The following is a 16,257-nucleotide window of genomic DNA, read 5'->3' as shown; positions in this document are numbered from 1 at the left end:
CGAGACCAAGAACCCACCGGAAGGAACCAACTCCAGACACATCTTGACTTTACATTATTTCATGTCAGGGTTTATTAAAACCTTGTTTTGTGTTTCAGGATGGAAAGCAGTATTTTCAAGGTTTCACTTCCATAGGAACAGGATATATGTACATACAGTAAGTTCTCCATTATCCATACCAATAAAGAACATTCACATGAAAAATGAAAAAACCATAAATAGTCTGCCACCTGAGATAGAGATAGGTTCCATCTGCAAAGAAGTAAATGTGTGTTTTCACATCCATTTATATTTATGTCTCATGACAAACACCATATAGTCAACTCCTGATTGTTTCCCACATATATTCTGTCCAAAACAGTGGTGCCACCCAGATTGAGGTTTTTCCAACACACTCATATTTAGAAAACTTGGAAACTTATCTTTCTTTTACTGAACTGCTTATCTTTATTACTGAGGCAAATTATACTTCTGATCAAAAGGCTAATACATGAAGTAAGCCTTTGGGTTTTTCAATCAATTTAAAAGACATTAAAATAGCACCATTTGCACAGTCTTCAGATATAAATATGAGAAATATGAATATTTTAAATAAGTCAGGTAGAAAGGACAACCATACTGGATTAGGGTCTAAGAACCCCAGGTTCCAGTGGAGTTCATGCTACAAGTTATACATGAGGAAATTAGCAAATCACCTGGCACTGTTTTTCTCAAAAGAAAATCAGAGGACTGAGCTGACGTTTAGAGAATATCTCAGTTCTCTTCCATTCCATAATTCATTGGCTCCTCTAAATTTTTTCAAACATGAAAATAAATTCCAAATAAAATTTTTGTGTTTATGAAAACATAAACATCTAAAATTTAAATAAGTATTTCTTCTAGGGTTAAGAAAATAATTGTAATTGCACCTGGTTTTTACACTTACTCAAAAGAGCTAACATAGCCAAGAAAAACTTCCATGTAACTGTACCAACTGAGACAAGATTGTAAATATCTCTTAATCTTGGACAATCTGCGGTGTCTGTGATATGCTGACTAAAAATGTAACTATATCAGTGCTATGGATTATATAATAACTTTTAAAAATAAACATTTCATAGATTATCACATATTTATCTGAGAACACATAAATAAAAACTAACATGAATCATCAGGACATTCTCTTTTGAGTATGGCTGATAAAATAAACAGTAAAATCTACATAGTTCAAATGCCCAACTTTAAAAACTAAAAACCTTGCTCTTCAGTGTGAATTCTATCAGCTTTTGTTTTTCCAACATTTCAATTTTCTTTTCCTTACCAAAAAACAATTGTCCCCACTTAAGTATTATCTTCAGGATCATTAATGTCCAAGTAAATGTGGTCTGACCAAATAATTTGGCACCATAGCTAAGACCAAAAAAAAAAAAAAAAAAGTAAATAACTTCCAGAAGAATTAAAACACAGCTCTTTCTATTGGTGTAGGCATTTCAGTTCTGCTCCGAGACCCCCTCCGATTTAGCTAGAGATAGTTTCCATGGGAACTGAAGACTGTGCTCTACTGAGTCTTGAAATACACAAATATGAATTTTTGCTTCTTACAAGTGGGCAGCAATTTATCTCCCTAATACTTAATGGAAGACATTTGAATCTATTCTGGTTTGAGACCAAAACTGGAAGAAAGTCAGTTATGTCAATTATACAAAGCCTGAAATTGGATATTAGTAAAATTGAGGTGAGTACAGCATAGTAATATATGTCCCAGCTGTTTTAGCTTTTCCAGGGTATTTTTTTCCAAAGGGAGGAATATATTACTGTATTAAATACTTCTGCTACCTTGAAAAAAATTTAAAATTAATTTTCTTAATCCAAGCAGATTTCCCATTGTCATTGTTGCTTTTAAATAATCTCTTATGGAATATAGAGTGCAGAGTTGTAACAATACAAATACCAAAATTGATGTTTAATTTTTATGGGGTTTTTTTTGGTAGAGAAAAATTTGGGATAGATTAATGGGAATGTGCAAGTCAGTACATGAAGAAATAAAATGATTGCAAGCTATTGAGTTGAAAAACAGGTACAGCCTTTCAAAAGTCTAAAAACCCAAACCCATGACCTTATAAAAAGAAAATTGGTATTACTCAAGAACAAATCCTGACTTTACTTGAAAATATCTCTGCATAAATGTGTATAGCAAAGATAATAAAAGCAGCTCAATCTACCCCAAGCTGGAAAAAAAATCAAAAAAAGACAGTCAACTCCCTGGAGAGGAATCTGTTTCTCTTGGTTGTGACAATGGTTACCAAAGTCGTGGTTATATTTGAGAGGCCCTTGGCTACAAATCCATGATCTTGAAGACGTTCGGTAGAATCTGAAGCAAACAGACCATTATAATAGACAAACTTGTGCTTTCTAGTGTTCAAACACCTAGACCTTAACAAACTAAACTTCTCTTATTAAAAAGGCAAAGCAGCGATCAAGGTAATTATTGAAAATTTGGGGTTAAAACTCTTTTTATTTTAACTTTCCAGAGCAAAATGTTAGAACATGTCCAGCCAGTATTTTTTTAGATCCCATATATTTTAGAATCCTATAACAGGCATTGTAATGGGCAGGATAGAAACTAGACCACATAATGTCTTTGTACAATGTAGAAGACACACTGGTGTTGAGGTTCACAGCAAATAAAGCACAACTGGAATTTAAGCTCCCTCTCACCTCTTCATTCAGACACACTTCTGCAGTATATAAACTGCACAACTGTACAGGTGGCTCTGGCACAGGATCTTGAATATGCAGTGATGAATAGAACAGGCTAATCAACACCAGCAGAAACCAATAATTAGGATCTGATTATTAAAGGACTATGAGTATTTAAGCAATAAATACTAATTGGATCAACATTCATTGACAACCTACTACATTCCAGGCACATTATGTGAGAAATACAAAGATAGGATCTGAGAACTACAAAAGAACTCTTGGCACATGATGACTCCATACAAACCCCTGCACTAAGAGACCTGATCAACCCTAACATGGTTTCTGGCTGCCTAAGACTACATCCCTGGAAAGACTCAACCCCTCTTTGAGTTCCTGTCTGAAAAAGCTCAAGCCTGTCGAAAGAATTTATTGTTTGTTCTAGCCAACACTTGACAATAGGCCCCTGACTCCCCTTTCTTAGAGAATTTACTAAAAAGAGCTTATAATCGTAAATCCTTCCTCTGTAACTTTGAGATATGTATGTATGTATCTCCTATGTCCCAGGGTATCTTTCTCAAGGACCTAAAAGCCATTCCTTTAAAATATAATCATCAGGAAAGATAGAACCTCTGTATCTCAGTCTCTGTGGGAAGATAGAATTCCAACTTCAATAATTGCCAACTAGCAGACACAGCTGGACTAATCACATTTACACTGACCAACCTTCTTACTTCTGGTAATTTTTTACTTCCCTGACACTACTTGAGCCCTGCTCACTTTTCCTTCCTACTCCCTTATTCTCCTTTTAAAACGCCCCATCCATCACCTCTGCACAAATTGGAGTGGAGCTTAGGTTGTTCCCTTACTGTCAGTAGTTACTGAATAAAATCTGTTTTTAGCAGTTGAACTAATGTCGTTTGTTTATCTTTGAGAGATCTAAAGAAAATATTCCAGTACGGAAAACAACCATGTTCAGAAATGACTATAAAATGCAAAATGAAAGCTATAATAGCACATTGATTAATTAAATTGAAAGTACAAAATAAGGCCTGTACATTGCTACAATAACAATATAGTATCTTAGAAGAAGGGAGAGATCCATCGTGCAGAGGTGAAGGGAAATAGAGAAGTGGGACTTTAATTAGAAATACAGAAGTGGAACTTTGTTTAACTTCAAATGAGAAAAATAGAATTGAATGTATATTGTCACATGTTCATATTACTACAAAAGACATAAGCATGGTCATAAACATGCCAATAAATTCTAACAGTCACAAGGGGAGAGATCTTGTCTGATTTTTTTTCATATCTGCATTATCAATGTGTAAAATACAATTGTCTCAATAAAAATTTATTGAATTAACTAATGAGATATCACTTATAAAAGGAAAGAAGGATATGTGATCTAAAAGACAGTTTATGCAAACTTAGTTGGTTGCTTTCCCATATTTTGTTGAAAGTTTATACACCAAGAAAATTTCAATCCTAACATGAATCTACAGAGACTTTCCACATGTACATTTGAGGCTCCAAGTTTCATAAATAATGATACAAGGAGAACAAAGTAAAGGAGAGCATATAACTTAAATTTATTTTACCCTTAAATAATATCTATTATAAACAAAATTAATTTTATAAAGATTTGAAAAACATTACAGAATAAAATGAGACTACAGAGACAAGAGTGAGAAGATGCTATGTATAAAACTTAGACAACAGACTTTCCACATACACAAAATTAGTGTTGCAGTGTTTTTTAAAGTAACAGAAAATTGTAAAGATAAAATTACAGGGCAAGTGCGCGTGTGCTGCCTCCGTCAGCCCAAGTCGGGAACATGGCCGTATGGTTGCTGTGGGCAGGCAGGCGCCAGGTGCAGCGCCTACTGGCCTCGAGTGCGGCGTGGGAGAGCAAGGAATGGCCGTTTCCATTCAGCAGTGATACCCAGATAACTGCTGGTGTGGACTGCTGTTCTGAGGACCCTCCTGGTGAGCTGGGCCCTCTCTTGCCGAACCAGCCTTAAGGGTAAAGCTGTTAAACTGGAGAAGGAAGTCCAGGATTTAACCATGAGATAGCAGAGAGCTGTAGCTGATTGTGAAAACACAAGGAGGCAAACTGAGAGATGTGTGGAAGATGCCAAGATAGGTGGCTGACATTTTGGAGAAGACTACACAATGGATTTCTGAAGAATCAGAACCTGGGAACCAGAAGCTCACTCTGGAGAAGGTCTTCCGAGGGCTGTCACTTTTAGAAGCAAAGCTGAAAAATGTGTTTGCCAAGCATGACCTGGAGAAGCTGTCACCCATTAGTGACAAATATGACCCCTAAAAGCATGAACTCATCTGTCATGTAACAGCTGCTGTTGGGGTGCAGCCTGGCACCGTGACATTAATAAGACAAGATGGCTACAAACTTCATGGCTGCACCATTAGACCTGAAGAGGCCATCAGCAACTGGATGTTCTCCCAGAGTCCAGTCACCTACGCTTCTTTTATTTATTAAACTAGGTTTGTATTGTATTGTACATGAGGTACTTCATGTGATTTGTTTTGGATTTAGTCCTATTGGCTTTATTTCTAAGATATTCTGTTGATTTAATGTGACCTGTTTGATTTCATCAGAAGTCTTACCATTGGGCATTTGAACAGTGTGACAAGTGTCCCAATAGCCTGTATCAAAACATGCTTAGGAAAATTAGTACTCTGATGAATTTGAATCCGAAAGCCTTTTAACTATGTGTTTACAACTACATGTTCCTTCCTAGTGGTTCCTATAACAGGGATTGTATAGGATCTTGTATTTTGTGGAAAAAGGAGATGGTACGGATTGGTTCAACATTTGGGTACTTACAGGATAAAGCTTCATGGTTGTAGATAGAGACACAAAGAACCCTTCAATAAATCAACGAATCCAGAAGCTGTTTTTTTTTAAAGATTAACAAAATAGATTGACCACTAGCTAGACTAATAAAAAAAAAAAAAGAAGAATCAAATAGACACAATAAAAAATGATAAAAGAGATATCACCACTGATCCCACAGAAATACAAACTACCATGAGAGAATACTATAAACACCTCTACTCAAATAAAATAGAAAATATAGAAGAAATGGATAAATTCCTGGACACCCTCCCAAGAATAAACCAGGAAGAAGTCAAATCCCTAAATAGACCAATAACAAGTTCTGAAATTGAGGAAGTACCTAATAGCCTACCAACCAAGAAAAGCCCAGGACCAGACAGATTCACAGCTGAATTCTACCAGAGGTACAAAGAGGAACTGGTACCATTCCTTCTGAAACTATTCCAAACAATAGAAAAAGAGGGAATCCTCCCTAACTCATTTTATGAGGCCAGCATCATCATGATACCAAAACCCAGCAGAGACATAACAAAAAAGAAAATTTCGGGGCAGTATCCCTGATGAACTTCGATGTGAAAATCCTCAATAAAGTACTGGCAAAACGAATCCAGCAGCACATCAGAAGTCTTATCCACCATGAAAAAGTTGGCTTCATCCCTGGGATGCAAGGCTGGTTCAACATATGCAAATCAATAAACGTAATCCGTCACATAAACAGAACCAATGACAAAAACCACATGATTATCTCAACAGATGCAGAAAAGGCCTTCAATAAAATTTAACACCCCTTTATGCTAAAAACTATCAATAAACTAGGTATTGATGGAACATATCTCAAAATAATAAGAGCTATTTATGACAAACCCACAGCCAATATCATACTGAATAGGCAAAAGCTGGAAGCATTCCCTTTGAAAGCTGGCACAACACAAGGATGCCCTGTCTTACCACTCCTATTCAACATAGTATTGGAAGTTCTGGCCAGGGCAATCAGGCAAGAGAAAGAAATAAAGGGTATTCAAACAGGAAGAGAGGAAGTCAAATTGTCTCTGTTTGCAGATGACATGATTGTATATTTAGAAAACCCCATCGTCTCAGCCCAAAATCTCCTTAAGCTGATTAGCAACTTCAGCAAAGTCTCAGGATACAAAATAAGTGTGCAAAAATCACAGGCATTCCTATACATCAACAATAGACAGAGAGCCAAATCATGAGTGAACTCCCATTCACAATTGCTACAAAGAGAATAAAATGTCTAGGAATCCAACTTATAAGGGATGTAAAGAACCTCTTCAAGGAGAACTATAAACCACTGCTCAAGGAAATAAGAGAGGATACAAACAAATGGAAAAACATTCCATCGTCATGGATATGAAGAACCAATATCATGAAAATGGGCATACTCCCCAAAGTAATTTATAGATTCAATGCTATCCCAATCAAGTTACCACTGACTTTCTTCACAGAACTAGAAAAAACTACTTTAAATTTCATATAGAACCAAAAAAGAGTGCCTATAGCCAAGACAATCCTAAGCAGAAAGAACAAAACTGCGGGAATCATGCTACCTGACTTCAAACTATACTGCAAGTCTACAGTAACCAAAATAGTGTGGTACTGGTACCAAAACAGATATATAGACCAATGGAACAGAACAGAGGCCTCAGAAATAACACCACATATCTACAACCATCCATTGACAAACCTGACAAAAACAAGCAATGGGGAAATGATTCCCTATTTAATAAATGGTGTTAGGAAAACTGGCTAGCCATATGCAGAAAAATGTGACTGACCCCTTCCTTACACCTTATACGAAAACTAACTCAAGATGAATTAAAGACTTAAACGTAAGACCTAAAACCATAAAAACCCTAGAAGAATACCTAGACAATAACATTCAGGACACAGCCATGGGCAAAGACTTTATGACTAAAACACCAAAAGCAATGGCAACAAAAGCCAAAATTGACAAATGGGATCTAATTAAACTAAAGAGTTTCTGCACAGCAAAAGAAACGATCATCAGAGTGAGCAGGCAACATAGAGAATGGGAGAAAATTTTTGCAATCTCTCCATGTGAGAAAGGGCTAATATCTAGAATCTACAAGAGAACTTAAACAAATTTACAAGAAAAAAACAAGTGGCCAGGTGCAGTGGCTCCCGCCTGTAATCCCAACACTTTGGGAGACCAAGGTGGGCTGATCACGAGGTCAGGAGTTCAAGATCAGCCTGACCAACATGGTGAAACCCCATCTCTACTGAAAATACAAAAATTAGCTGGGCATGGTGGTGCATGCCTGTAATCCCAGCTACTCGGGAGGCTGAGCCAGGAGAATTGCTTGAACTGGGACCAGGGATGGGGAGGATGCAGTCAGCAGAGATGGCACCACTGCACTCCAGCCTGGGCTACAGAGAAAGACTCCATCTCAAAAAAACAAAACAAAACAAAACAAAAAAACAAACAGATAAAGAAAAAACCATCAAAATGTGGGCAAAGGATATGAACAGACATTTCTCAAAAGAAGACGTTTATGCAGCCAGCAAACATGAAAAAATGCTCATCAACACTGGTTATTAGAGAAATACAAATCAAAACCACAATGAGATACCATCTCATGCCAGTTAGAATGTCGATCATTAAAAAGTCAGGAAACAACAGATGCTGGAGAGGATGTGGAGAAATAAGAATGCTTTTACACTGTTGGTGGGAGTGTAAATTAGTTCAACCATTGTGGAAGATAGTGTGGTGATCCCTCAAGGATCTAGAACCAGAAATACCATTTGACCCAGCAATCCCATTACTGGGTATATACCCAAAGGATTATGAATCATTCTACTATAAAGACACGTGCACACATATGTTTATTGTAGCACTATTCACAATAGCAAAGACTTGGAACCAACTCAAATGCCCAACAATGGTAGATTGGATAAAGACAATCTTGCATACATACACCATGGAATACCATGCAGCCATAAAAAAGGATGAGTTCATGTCCTTTGCAGGTACATGGATGAAGCTGGAAACCATAACTCTCAGCAAACTAACACAAGAACAGAAAACCAAACACCACATGTTCTCACTCATAGGTGGGAGTTGAACAATGAGTACACATGGACACAGGGAAGGGAACATCATACACCAGGGCCTGTCGAGGGTTGGGGGCTAAGGGAAGGATAGCATTAGGAGAAAAACCTAATGTAGATGACAAGTTAATGGGTGCAGCAAACCACCATGGCACATGTATACCTATGTAACAAACCTGCACGTTCTGCACATGTATCCCAGAACTTAAAGTATAATTAAAAACAAAAAATTACAGAAAACTTTCCTTAAGAGAAGAAAATTGAAAATTGCACATAAATTTTATAAACTGAAAAGGAAAAGAATTAACATATAAAGTAAGATGACGCTAGGCATAAAAATTAGATAACAGTGCTTCCATCTACAATTGGTATTGCTGTAATTTTAAAACAATTTAAGAAAAAGTAGAAGAAAACATTCCTGAAAGGCTTGAAATGTTATAATAAAAGAAATGATTACTTAGCAAAGAAATACTAGCTGAGCATTAGAACAGATGTATTCCAGCATTCAATAATAAAGAATGTGATAAGTATTCTGGCATTAAAAAAGAATGATTATATTTGCCTAGATATTTACCATTCAGATGTTCATTTTTGTAGAAATTCAAATTTCTATCTAATACCAACATTTTTTGGACTTCATTTATCATTTTATATAGAGCTGGTTGCTTGGTGATTAATTCTCTCAACTTTACATGCCAGAACAGTCTTTATTTTAACTAGATATTTAAAATAGATATTTTTTTTCTGGGCATATAATATTAGACTGGCTTTTCTTTTTTCTTTCTTTACTGTAAAAAGAAGTCTCCATTATCATCTGCCTTGTACTCCTGGAGAGAAATATTCTGACATTTTTATACTTTGATTGCAATGGGTAATTTACCTAAGGTTTTATTTGTTTCTTCTGCTTGAAGTTTGTTGAGTATTTTGTGGAGATTTTTCTTTGGATCTATAGGTTTATAGTTTTCCTCATATTTGGAAAATGTTAAAGTTATTTCTTCACTTTGTTTTTGGTCAAACCCTCTCTAATGGCACAACAATAGGCTGCATGATGCTGCACCACAGATCACTGACATAGCTTCATTTGTTTTTTGATCTTTGTATCGGTTTTATTTGAATATTTTTACTGCTATATCTTCAGATTCACGAATCCCTTCTGTTGCACTTTAATCCTAATCATTTTATATTTTTTCTCTTTTTTATTAACTTTTATTTTAGGTGTGGAGATGCATGTGAAGGTTTGTTACACAGGTAATCTCATGTCACAGGGGTTTGTTGCACTGATTATTTAGTCATCCAGGGATAAATCCCAGTTTGCAATAGTTATCTTTTCTGCTACTCTCTCTTCTCTCACTCTCCACTATGAGTTAGACCATAGTGCCTATTGTTTCCTTCTTTGTGTTCATAAGTTCTTATCATTTAGCTCCCACTTAAAAGAAAAAACACGAGGTATTTAATTTTCTGTTCCTGTGTTAGTCTGCTAAAGATAATGGCCTCTAGTGACATCCATGTTCCCGCAAGACATGATCTTGTTCTTTTTCATGGTTACAGAGTATTCCATGGTGTAGGTATACCACATTTTCTTTATCCAATCTGTCACTGATGGGCATTTAGGCTGATTCCATGTCTTTGCTATGGTGAATAGTGCTGCAATGAACATACACATACATGTGTCTTTATAATAGAATGATTTGTGTTCCTCTGAGTCCATACTCAATAATGGAATTGCTGGGTCAAATGGTAGCTCTGTCTTGGTTCTTTGAGGAATTGCCACATTGTCTTCCACAATGGTTGAACTAATTTATACTCCTACCAACAGTGTATAAGTGTTCCCTTTTCTCTGCAACCTCACCAACATCTGTTATTTTTTGAATATTTAGTAGTAGCCATTCTGACTGGTGTGAAATGGCATCTCATTGTGGTTTTAATTGGTGTTTCTCTAATTATCAGTGATATTGAGCTTTTTTCATATATTTGTTGGCTGCATGTATGTTTTCTTTTGAAAAGTGTCTGTGCATGTCCTTTGTTCACTTTTTAATGGGGTTGTGTTTGTTTTTCTCTGGTAAGTTTGTTTAAGTTCCTTATAGATGCTGGATGTGAGACCTTTGTCAGATGTTCAGTTTGCAAAAATTTTCTCCCATTCTGTAGGTTGTCTGTTTACTCTGTTGATAGTTTCTTTTGCTGTGCAGAAGCTCTTTAATTTAATTAGATTTCACTTGTCAATTTTTGCTTTCGTTGTGATTGCTACTGGTGTCTTTGTCATTAAATCTTTGCCCGTTCCTGTGTCTAAGATGGTATTGCCTAGGTTGTCTTCCAGGGTTTTTATACTTTGGGGTTTCATTGGTATCTATGTGCCTGTTTTTGTACCAGTACCATGTTGTTTTGGTTACTCTAGCACTGTAGTATAGTTTGAAGTGCAGTAACATGATGGTTCCAGCTTTGTTCTTTTTGCTTAGAATTGTCTTGTTCATTTGGGCTGTTTTTGGTTTCTAGTTCTGTGGAGAATGTCTTTGGTAGTTTGATAGAAATAGCATTGAATCTGTAAATTAGTTGGGCAGTATGGTCATTTTAATGATATTATTTCTTCTTATACATTTGCATAAAATGTTTTCAATTTGTGTCTTTTCTGATTTTTTTTTTGAGCAATGTTTTGTAATTCTTAGTGTCGATATCTTTCACCTCCCTGATTAAGTGTATTCCTAGGTATTTAATTCTTTTTTGTGGCAATTGTGAATGGGATTACCATTCTGACTTGGCTCCCAGCTTGGCTGCTGTTGGTGTATAGGAATGCTAGTGACTTTTGTATATTGATTTTGTATCCTGAAACTTTGCTAAAGTTATTTATCAGCTTAAGGAGCTTTTGGGATGAGACTATTGGGTTTTCTAGGTATAGAATTATGTCATCTGCAAACAGAGATAGTTTGACTTCTTCTCTTCCTATTTCGATGATTTTTATTTTTCTCATAGCCAGAGTAGTCAACTCTTGTTTGACCACTGTGGCTATGATTTCCAATACTATGTTGAATAGGAGTAGTAAGAGATGGCATCCTTTTCTTGTGCCAGTTTTCAAGCTTTTGGCCATTCAATATGTTGGCTGTAGGTTTGTCATAGATGGTTCTTATTATTTTGAGGTATGTTCCTTCAATACCTAGTTTATTGAGAGTTTTAAACATGAAACAGTGTTGAATTTTATTGAAAGCCTTTTCTGCATCTATTGAGATAATCACGTGGTTTTTGTCTTTAGTTCTGTTTATGTAATGAATCACATTTATTGATTTGTGTAAGTTGAACCAAACTTGCATTCCAGGGATGAAGCCTACTTCATGATGGTGGATTAGCTTTTTAATGTGCTGCTAGATTCTGTTTGCAAGGATTTTGTTGAGGATTTTTGCATAGATGTTCATCAAGGATATTGGCCTGAATTTTTTGTTGTTGTTGTATATCTGCCAGGTTTTGGTATCAGAATGATGCTGGCCTGATAGAATGAGTTGGGGAGGTGTCCCTCCTCCTCTGTTTTTTGGAATACTTTCTGTAGGAATGGTACCAGCTCTTCTTTATACATCTGGTAGAATTTGGCTGTGAATCCATCAGGTCTTGGACTTTTTTTGGTTGGTAGGCTATTTATTAATGATTCAATTTCAGAGCTTGTTATTGGTCTGTTCATTGAATCGATTTATTCCTGGTTCAGTCTTGGGAGGGTGGGTGTATGTGTTCAGGAATTTATCCATCTCTTCCAGGTTGTCTAGTTTGTGTCATAGAGGTGATCATAGTAGTTTTTGATGGTTATTTTTATTTCTGTGGGATCAGTGGTAATATTCCCTTTGTCATGTCTAATTGTGGTTATTTGGATCTTCTCTCTTTTCTTCTTTATTAGTCTAGCTAGTGGTCCATCTATCTTATTAATGTTTTCAAAAACCAAATTCCTGGATTTGTTGATCTTTTGAATGGTTTTGTGGGGGTCTTAATTCAGTTCAGCTCTGATTTTGGTTATTGCTTGTCTTCTGCTAGTTTGGGGGTTGATTTGTTCTTGCTACTTGAATTCTTTCAGTTGTGATCTTATGCTGTTAATTGAGATCTTTCTAACTTTTTGATGTGGATATTTTGTGCTGTGAATTTCCCTCTTAACACTGCCTGAGCTGTGTGCCAAAGATTCTGGTATTGTGTATCTTTGTTCCCATTAGTTTCAAAAAACTTTTTGATTTCTTCCTTAATTTTATTATGTACCCCAAATAAAAAGGAACACGTTGTTTAATTTCCATGTAATTGTATGGTTTTGAGTGACTTTCTCAGTCTTGACTTCTATTTTTATTGTCACTTAATTTCATTATTTACCCAAAAGTCATTCAGGAGCATGTTGTTTAACTTCCATGTAATTGTATGGTTTTGAGTGACTTTCTTAGTCTTGACTTCTATTTTTATTGTCACTTAATTTCATTATTTACCCAAAAGTCATTCAGGAGCATGTTGTTTAAATTCCATGTAATTGTATGGTTTTGAGTGACTTAGTCTTGATTTCTATTTTTATTGCACCGTGCCCCAAGAGTGTGTTTGGTATAATTTCTCTTCTTTTGCATTTGCTGAGAATTGTTTTATGTCCAATTATGTGGTCAATTTTAGAATATGTGTCATGTGCTGATGAAAAGAATGTATATTCTGTTGTTTTTGGGTGGAGGGCTTTGTAGAGGTCTATCAGATCCATTTGGCCTAATGCTGAGTTCAGGTCCTTTGTTAATTTTCTGCCTCAATTATCTGTCTAATACTGTCATCACTTTATATTTCATCTCACATATTTTCATTTCTAGAAGTTCACTTTGGTCTTTGTAAAAAATCTTTCATTAATCCCTCATTATTTGCATGAGAGATTACTTTTTTAATATACGTAATGAATTTATAATAGCTGTATAATATCTTTTCTGTTAATTTTATCATCTTTGTCATTTCTTGGTCACTTGCTATTAATTGATTTTCCCCTTGGTTATGAATTATTTTTTCCTACTTCTTTACATGTCTGATAATTCTTATTGAATGCCAGAAATTATGTGTTTTTACATTGTTTTATACTTTTAAGATATCTCTTTAAAGATTTGGGGTCAGGTAGATTACTTGAAATTAGTGTGAACTTCTCAAGGTTTAATTTTAATGCTTCATTAATAAGGGTACAGAACAGCCTTTAGCTGGAGGCTAATTTGGCCCTTGTGCAGAAGCAATGTACTTCTGAGAATTGTATTTGATGCCCATTTATTAGAAAGACATTTTACTTCCAGTGATTAGAACATAAAGAATTCCCACCTTTATGTGCACTCTACGGATTGCTGTGCCCACTCCTGTATGGTGGTTCTTCCTCAGCTTTAGTAGTTTTCTCACATGCATGCACAGATCACTATTCAGTCAAAGACTTAAGAAAACCCATCTGCACCTCTACAGAACTCTTCCTTGGCAGCCTTATTTTCTTTAACACTATGTCCCGAGAATTATAGCTTCTGTGGCAGCCAACACAAACTTTCAACTTTGTCTCCTTAACTCAGTAACACAACTGGGCTCTATTTGGCATCAGCATCTCTATGCTACAAAGTGGAAACTCTCTCCAGGCAGTGAGCTATAAGGCTTACCTTCTTTGTTTCTCTATTCTCAAGGATATAAAATAAGAATGAATAGACACTCCTGGTCATAAATAAAGTCAGTCAGAAAAAAAAAAAAATGAAGTGACATATTTAAAATACTGAAAGAAAAATACAGTCAATCTGAAGTTATCCACCTAGCAAAATTATCTTCAAAAATGAATAAAAATGTATTAAACTTTTTTAGACAAACAAAAAGCTACAAGAATTGGTTACCAGAAGAACTACATTATAAGAAATGTTAGAGAAAGTATTTCAAACAAAAAATACATTACTACATGGACATTGGGTGTACACAAAAAAAAATGAAGACTGCCAGAAATAGTAAACCAAAGTACATGAAACAAAGAAATGACAGGACTATAAAGTAAAATAAACAAATGCATAGTAATAGAGATTTTGACATAACTTTCTCAGTAATTGGTAGAACAATTAAAAATAAAACAAGTAAGGTATAGAATATAGTAACAAAACATTGTAAACCAATTTGACCTGACACAGAACACTCCATGTAACACCAGCAGAATATCTGCTTTTTCAAACATAAACGAATCATTCGCCAAGATAAAGCATTTATTATACCTATAAAAACAGTTCCTATAAATTACAGATTATGTCCTCTAACTGTAACAGAATTAAATTAGAAATCAATAATAGAAAAATACCAGAATATGCCCAAATATTTGGAAATTAAATAACACAGATCCAAATAAATATGTATCCAAAACAATCACAATGTAAATTATAAAATGTGAATTAAAAGAAAACTGAAATAAAACATAAAATTTGTGAGCTGTAACTCAATTACTTCAAAAAAAAGGTCCTAAAATATATTGTCTAAGATTCCCCATTAAGAAGCTATAAAAACCAAAATTAAACCTAATGCGAGTGAAAAATGACAATAGCAGAAATCAATTTTTTAAAACTGAGAAAAATAGAACAAATTAAACAAAAGGCTGATCTCTGAAAAGATTAATATAGTTAAACTCTAGCTAGAGTGAAGAGCAACAAAAAAGATGACTCAGATTACATCAGACATAAGAGAAATGGCTAAAGATTCTCATCATTAAAATAATAAAACATTATTTTAAAATGCATGTCAATAATTTTAATAGCCTAGATGAAGTGAACAAGTTCCTTGAAACACACAAATCACAAAATAGCCCCCCCCAAAAATAGAAAAGCCAAACTGGTTGAGGACTTTTCTGTCAAAAAGCACAAATTTACAAATAGACTCATGAAGACAGGTAGCCAAAAAGCCCTATATATATTTGAGAAATTAAGATTCGAATTAAATATTCTCTCACAAAGAAATACACAGTGCAAAAAGACAAGAAAAAGAAATAAGAGCATACAAATTGATAATAAAGAAGTAAATCTTTCTTCATTCATAGATAACATGATCATCTATGCAGAAAATTTTAAGGAATCCTCAGAGAGATCCTAGGACTAATAAGTAAAATTAGCAATGTAGTAGGACCCAAATCAAGATAACAACAATCAATATTTCTCTATACTAGCAAAAAAAAAAAAGAAAAAGAAAATAAAATTTATAAAATAATACCATAATTGTCATCCCAATAATTGTCATCCCAAAACATGAAATAATAATACATTTAGCAAAATGACTGAAAGAATTATAGCTAAAAAGTGCTAAACATTGGTAAGAAAAATCAAATAAATAAATATTTGCTAACAGATAGCAGGATTAAATGTTTAGATTCAGTTCTCCACAAATTTACAAATAGATTCAGTGTAATCCTAATCAAAACCAGTCTTCTGTAGAAATTGCTAAAATGACTTTAAGTGTATCTGAAAAAGCAAAAGATCTATAAAAGTCAGCATAATTTTGTAATTACAGAGTTGGAGAAATGAAACTGCCTAACATCAAGACATATCTGAATGCTGCAGTACATAGGCATAAAAAGTTAGACCATGCCAGGTCGGGTGGCTCACACCAGTAATCCCAACACTTTGGGAGGCTGAGGTGGGCAGATTGCCTGAGCTTAG

General features: G+C 35.0%; 1 pseudogene; it reads left to right on the top strand.

Annotated features, from left to right (window-relative positions):
- The first annotated feature begins 4,505 nt into the window (after window positions 1-4,505).
- LOC102130072 (grpE protein homolog 2, mitochondrial pseudogene) lies at window positions 4,506-5,182 on the top strand (annotated as a pseudogene).
- Window positions 5,183-16,257: the final 11,075 nt, after the last annotated feature.

The sequence above is a fragment of the Macaca fascicularis genome, chromosome 3 (assembly GCF_037993035.2).
Source record: "Macaca fascicularis isolate 582-1 chromosome 3, T2T-MFA8v1.1".
Taxonomy (NCBI): domain Eukaryota; kingdom Metazoa; phylum Chordata; class Mammalia; order Primates; family Cercopithecidae; genus Macaca; species Macaca fascicularis.
This window is presented reverse-complemented; position numbering and strand designations above follow the sequence as displayed.